This window comes from Propithecus coquereli, unplaced genomic scaffold (genome assembly GCF_000956105.1).
Source record: "Propithecus coquereli isolate 6110/MARCELLA unplaced genomic scaffold, Pcoq_1.0 Scaffold6, whole genome shotgun sequence".
Classification (NCBI taxonomy): Eukaryota; Metazoa; Chordata; class Mammalia; order Primates; family Indriidae; genus Propithecus; species Propithecus coquereli.
The window spans coordinates 2,500,760-2,508,361 of record NW_012151951.1 but is presented as its reverse complement, the minus strand read 5'-3'; the positions used below and the strand labels follow the sequence as shown (position 1 = coordinate 2,508,361).

General features: G+C 36.8%; 1 pseudogene; it reads left to right on the top strand.

The window, feature by feature from the left end:
* Positions 1–6,489: 6,489 nt before the first annotated feature.
* On the top strand, positions 6,490–6,825 carry LOC105822236 (annotated as a pseudogene).
* Positions 6,826–7,602: the final 777 nt, after the last annotated feature.

Sequence of the window (7,602 nt, the reverse complement as noted above, 5' to 3'; positions counted from 1 at the left end):
CAGTATATCTCAAAGAAAAAAACTTACTCCTCCTGTTTAATCGAGGCTCTGTGTCCTTCAATCATCATCCCCTCATTCCTCCCCACCACCCCCAGCCTCTGGTAACCACCAATCTACACTCTGCTTCTTTGAGATCGATTGTTTTAGGTTCCACACGTGATTAAGAACATGTGGTGTTTGTCTTTCTGTGTCTGGCTTATTGCACTTAGCATAATGTTCTCTGATTCCATTCACGTTTTTGTAAATGACAAAATTTCTTTAGTGGATGAATAGTATTCCATTGTGCATATATACCACATTTTATTAATTGACTCATCTGTTGATGAACACTGAGGTTGATGCCATAATTTGGCTATTGTGAACAGTGTTGCAATGAACATGGTAGTACAGATATCTCTCTGACATACTGATTTCAAATCTTTTGGGTAAATATTCAGAAGTGGGATTGCTGACTCATATGGCAATTTTATTTTCAGTTTTGTGACGAACCTCCATACAGTTTTCTGTATTGGCTGTATTACATTCACACCAACAGTGTACAGGTGTTCTCTTTTCTCTATATCCTTGCCAACACTTATCTTTATCTTTTTGATAATAGCCATTGTGACAGGTGTGATATAATATCTCATTGTGACTTTAATTTGCATTTCCCTAATAATTAGTGATGTTGAGCATTTTTTATATGTTCTGGCCATATGTATACCTTCTTTTGAGGAATGTTTATTCAGGGACCTTGCCCATTTTTTAATCAAATTATTTTCTTTCTATAGAGTAGTTTGAGTTCCTTATATATTTTGGATATTAACCCATTATCAGATGTATGGCTTGCAATTATTTTTCTCCCATTCTACGTTGTCTCTTCACTCAGCTGTTTCCTTTGTGCAGGAGCTTCTTATTTTAATGTAATGCCATTTGCCCACTTTTTTTCTTTTATTGCCTTACACTTTTGGAATCAAATCTAAAAAATCATTGCCCAGACCAATGTCATGTAGCTTTTCCCCGATATTAGTCTGTTTTGGATTGCTATAAAGGAATTCCTGAGGCTGGGTAATTTATAAAGAAAAGAGTTATTTGGCTCAACGTTCTGCAGGCTGTACAAGAAGCATCAGACCAGCACCTGCTTCTGGTGAGGGCTTCATGGAGCTTCCAATCAAAGTGGAAGGTGAAGGGGGAGCAGGTGTGTCATGCGGTGAGAGAAGGAACAAGAAGGGGAAGGAGGGGGGGCCAGGCTCTTTTGAACAACCAGCTCTCGTGTGAACTAATAAAGAAAGAACTCAGTCATTATTGTGAGGAGGGCATCAAGCCATTCATGAAGGATCCGCCCTCATGACCCAAATACCTCCCACCAGGCCCCACACCCAACACTGGGGGTTGAATTTCAATATGAGATTTGGAGGAGACAAGTATCCGAACTATATCATGCCCCTATATTTTATTCTATCAGTTTGACAGTTTCAAGTCTTATGTTTAAGACTTTAATTCATTTTGAGTTGATTTTTGTATATGCAATAAGATAAGGGTCCAGCTTCATTCTTCTGAATGTGGATATCCAGTTTTCCCAGCACCATTTACTGAAGAGATTGTCCTTTTCCCAATGTGTGCACTTGGCACCCTTGTTGAAGGTTAATTAACCACAAATGTGTAGTGCAGGTTCATTTCTGGGCTCTCTATTTGTTTCATTGGTCAATAAGTATTTTTATGCCAGTATTGTGTCTTAATTATTATCACTTTGTAGTATAGTTTGAAATCAGGTACTGTGATGCCTCCAGCTTTGTTCCTTTTGGTCTTGATTGACTTGGTTATTTGGGGTTTTACATGGTTCCATGTGAATTTTGGAATTGTTTTTTCTATTTCTGTGAAAAGTGACATTGGAATTTTGATAGGGATTGCATTGAATCCATAGATCACTTTGGGTAGTATGAAAATCTTACTAACATTAATTCTTCCAATTCTTGAACATAGGTTATATTTCCATTTATTTGTGTCTTCAATTTCATTAAGGTTTTATAGTTTTGAGTGTACAGATCTTTCACCTCCTTGGTTAAATTTATTTCTAAGTACTATCCATTCATTATTGGATGGATACTTTGATTCCAGTTTGCTTTTACAAATAAAATTGCTATGAAGATTTGTATATGTCTTCGTGTGGTCATATGCATTTGTTTCTCTTCCAAAATTCCTAGGGATGGAATGGCTGGATCATATAGTAACATACATTTATATTAAACATTTTAAGAAAATCAAACACTTTTCCAAAGTAGTTGTATCATTTTACATCCCTACTAGTAGTTTATGAGAATTCTAGGTATTCCCCATCCTCAAAACACTTGTTTGGTCAGTCCTTTTAAATTGAGACATTTAGGGGGTGTTTAGTAGTATCTCATTGTGGTGTTAATTTAAATCTTTTAGATAAGATGTTGAGCATCTTTTCATGTGCTATTTGCCATTTGTATATCTTAGGTGTCTGTTTTTATATCATTTTTATCTGCTTTTATATTGGGTTATTTGTTGAGATGTAAGAGTTCATTATTTTTAAGTCACCTGTCAGATTTATGCCATCAAGTGTTCTATCTTAGGTAAAAGTTTATCTTTTCATTTTTTATGACATGCTCTTCATAGGACACGTTATACAAAAGTTTAACATTTTTATGAAGTTCAATTTAAGAATTTTGTCTTTTACAATTCAAGCTTTTTGCATCCTTTTTCTAAAATCTTTGCCATATCTAAGACTAAGAATATCTCTTATTTTCTTATAGTAGTTTTATAGTTTTAACAATTACATTTAGGTCTATGATCAATTTCAAGCTAATTTCTATGTCTGCAAAGAGCTAAGGGTCAAGGCTCATTTTTTGTCCATGGCTGTCCAATTGCCCTATGCCTTCATTGGACAGATTTTATTTTCCTCATTGAGTTGCCTTAACAACTTTGTCAAATCTATTGGCTATACATCTGTGTGTTTATTTCTGGATCTGTGGTCTGCTCCAGTGATCTATATATGTCTTTTATACCAACATATTTTTATTATAGCTTCACAATAAATCTTAAAATCAGGTAATAATAAGAGTTCCAACACTGGTGTTGGTTTTTTGGTTTTGGTTTTTTTTTTTAACTTGAGACTGTTCTAAGACTTTTCATTTTCTGTGAAAATTTTTCGATAAGTTTTAAAAGTTTCTACCAAAAGAAGCATGCTGGCATTTTGATTACGATTGCATTGTGTCTATAGATCAGTTTGGGGAGAATCAGCACCTTAATAATATTGAGTCTTCTAATCCATACACATAGCAATTGCTCGATTTATTTGGGTCTTTTTCAATTTTTCTCAAGAATATTTTGTAGTAATAATGAAAGTGTCTTGCACATATTTTAGCACCTAAACTGTTAAATGGGGATTATAGAAGCCCACATCCCGGGAGTAAGGATATGGGTTAAGTAAGAATGTGTATGCAGAGTGCATCAGAAGAACACCACCAACACCACCTGTCAAACAGCCGAAGGCTATTTTTCAATAAAGAAAAAAAACCTTTAGACTGGGCATTTGTTTTAAGGTCTATTTAACTAAATAATAATTTGGCAAGTCTAGTATGATACCAAACTTGCTTTCTTAACCACTATGTTGTTCTGTCTCCCAATCAAAACCAGCGGCACTCAACTATATAACTATCTACTATCCTGATAGGATGTGTTTGTTAATAATTTCAATTCAGGAATTAACTTTAAAATGTTTTTGAATATAAGTTAAAATGTCATTGGATTTCTCCCTGTTACTTCAAAACTCAACGATCCCTCACACCTTCTGCCCGTTCATCTTTTTCGTTACACCCCACACTGCAGTCATTTATGCTAGTAGTCTGTGGTTCTCTGTATGATTACTCTTTCAAAGTACAAGTTTCCCCTTATTTATGGTTTTCTGCAGTTGGTCCAAAAATATTACATATAATATTTTGATAGAAACTACATTTACATAACTTTAATTATAGTATACTGTTATTGTTAATCTCCTACTGTGCCTAATTGATAAATTAAACTTTATCATAGGTGTATATGTATAGGTAAATCCATAGTATATATAGGGTTCAGTACTATCGGCAGTCGCAGACACCCACAGGGGGTTTTGGAATGTATTTCCTGTGGATAAGGGGAGACCATTGCAATTCTTTCCAAAATGAAATTGCTAACATATATGACACCTTGTAGGATCCCCTTTAAGGGACTGGAATCAAATACCTTCATTCCTTAAACATGAAAATGTTAAAAGAAGATCTATAGTATGTTTTCTGTGATGAATTCCTAACAATATTCCTACAACTTAGATAAATTACTGACCATCTGCTATGGCAAAGTAGGGCTCAGTCAAAATAGTCTATTTAATGCTTTTGATGTCATTCCATGAAAAAGGTACATTCTGTTCTTCCCTATGATATAAATTTTCTCCTCCATGGTTTCCCCAGGGTCAAGTCCAACAATGGTTTGTAGCCTCATTTCAAAGGCATGGCTCAAATGCATGTTTTCCCATTTGGAACCATTTTTTAATTTTGCTCCTTTTATGTTATTTCAGTTCTTTATCTTGACTGTGTATGAAATAGACCTATACATTCCTGGCAGCTGATAAAGTCTTGTGTATTGTTAAGGAAACTTCTGTTTTAGCTATTCTGTAAGGCAAGGTCATTTTCTGTTTCTTGATATCTCCCTCAGCTTTCCCAAGGTAACCTTGTTAGTTTTCAGGCCTTGTGAAAGACAGTTTGTGGAAGAAAAAAGGGGCCCTCAGCAGTCCACTGTTCAGCCTGTCTTGTGATGAGAAGTTAAGCAAGTCCAAAAGGGCATAGTCCACCCCCAGAGTTCTCCAGCGTGCTTCGGGCAAGGTCTGGAAAGACCTTTAGGGCATGCTCTGTTGACAATATAGGTAAGTAGAGGGATGCATCAAAAAGAATTCTTTTCCGGATGATTCAAACGTTGGCTTTTTGACCATGTAACACTGACAGGCTAGGAAAAATTTAGGAAGTTAAGTCCAATGTAAAGTTGCCCCTAGAATTCTTGCCAAAGTGTCATATCACTCAGACACTGCCAAGACCAAAAATGAACTATCTATTAACCCTTTCTCCCACATCTACTGAAGTTTTCCAGAACTCTGAATCCACTCAATCATTATCTCACTTCATTTTTCACTTGCTTGTTCAATTGTTTGCTTTGCTGGGTGTTAGGCATTTAGAAACAAGTCAGTCTATGTCTCTCAGGCATTCACAGCCCAGTAGAAGAGTCAGACTGAGCAAGCAACTCAGGCTCAAAAATCAGTCTGGGTTCAAGTTTTTGCTCCATTTACTCATAAGCTATGTGACCTTGGACAAGCGGCTGGTCCAAAAGCCAAGGTGAGAATCCTAAGAGGAGCTCGTTTCGGGATGTATCTCTATATCATCCTACATAGCTAATATATCTTAAGCTTCAGTTTCCTCATCTGTAATATGAAGATAATAAAATCACCTGCTACACAGAGGTAACCTAGATAAAGTGAACACATAGTATTACCATTAAGTATTTGCTATACAGAATGAAATAAGGCCAGATAGGTGAGGTTGAGGATATGCGATTGAGATCAAAAGTAACATGTGAGCTGCAACCACACACTTCGGCAGGTTGAAGAGGGGAGAGGAGGAAATGCGCTTGGTGTGAGACTATTTTTTTTGGAATCCAGCAAAGGGAGTTGTACAAGTTGACACACGAAGAGAAGTCAGAAGCCAGAATGAGGAGAGCTTTGAATACCACAAACAGGAGTCTGTACTTAATTCATCAGACAGTGGGAAGCCATCAAAGGTTTCCATGCGGGAAAAGGACATGATAACAGCTATGATCAGAAAGTTGAGGCAGGTGACCATTTAGGAGGTTATTACAAGAATCTAATAAGGTAGAAAAGAGACCTGAACCAAAATGGCCAGCAAATAGTAGGTATTTGACAAATGTTTGTTGAATGATGGAAAGAGGGAAAGAAGGAATAATATATTAATAAAAATAATATCTAGAAGTAATAAGATGTGTGGTGAAACCATAGCATGGGATAATTCAAAATTAAGATGAGCATTTTCCCACATACTAGGAAAGAAAAAAATTCAATTTCCAGCATCAGTCAGGGTTTAAAATATATGTATATTTAAACTTTCTTATCTTTTATAGAATTATATAATACAATATAGATGCTTAGAAACAAAATTTTCTTAACATTTTTCTTTTAATTTCAGAATTTTATGGGGGTATGCACGTTTTGGTTACATATTTTGTTTTTGCGTGTGTGTATTTGTATGTGCGTGCTCACATGTGCACTAAATGTAGGAGAACATGATTTGTAACAACTGGAGAAAAAAGCCTTGTAAATGGTGATTTAAGAATCCCCTCGGGCCGGAGCGGTTCGTGCTGGGAGTTGGTGGCGCGGTGCAGGGCTCTTAGGAACGAACGGCTTGGGCGCGGACTAGTACCCGGGGACTGTGACTTGCAGGGTCCGCCATGGAGCCAGAGCAGATGCTGGAGGGGCAGACACAGGTTGCAGAAAATCCTCACTCCGAGTACGGCCTCACAGACAACGTCGAGAGGATAGTAGAAAACGAGAAGATTAATGCAGAAAAGTCCTCAAAACAGAAGGTGGATCTACAGTCTTTGCCAACTCGTGCCTACCTGGATCAGACTGTTGTGCCTATCTTCTTACAGGGACTTGTGCTTGCAAAGGAAAGACCACCAAATCCCATTGAATTTCTAGCATCTTATCTTTTAAAAAACAAGGCACAGTTTGAAGATCGAAACTGACTTATTGGAAAGAACAGAAAAATTTTGTTGCTACTGTAGATTTACATGATTAAGAGGCAGCTTTAATTGCCATGATTATTTCCCCTTTTTGGAGTATAAGAATCTTCAGGACAACAGAACTTATTTCCAGAGTTACAGAAGAGAACACATTTCCCTTATTTTGATTTAATCATCATACTTATTTAATGAGCATATTCTGTGCAATTTTTTCTCAGATGTCTTTAACTTTGTTTTCAAAATGACCTTGAAAATAAACTGTCAAAACACCAGCAAAAAAGAATCCCCTCTACACGCTGTGTATTGACCTCTGCTGCATTTTTCAAAAACAATCTCAGAGCTACCTACTCCTGAGGATCTTGGTGGAATGTAACATCTACCAATTTTACACCCCATCCAAATTCCACCAAGACTAAACCCACAGAGAAAAAGTCATGTTTTCCTATGGAGTTTATGTCCAGCTAGTGCCACTCAGCTTGCAGCCTTGTGTAATGGTAAGACTCCAGGGCTTAGCACAGAAAGACCCAGAACTTTAGCTCTGAAGCTGACACGTTTCGCAAGCGTGAATAAATCAGTCATTTTCCTCCTCTATAAAATGGAGGTAACAATCACTGCCTTTCAGAGTTGTGAGAACAGAGTAGGATGACAATGCAAGTGAAACAAGTGACAATGACCAAGACTTCCAGTATCACTTCCACACACTAGGCCTTGTTCTATGTGTTGTCCATATACTGACTCATGTCATCCTAGGTTAGGTGCTGTTATTTTCCCATTCTACACAAGAAATGCTTACTGAAAAATAATAAATGCTTAATTAAT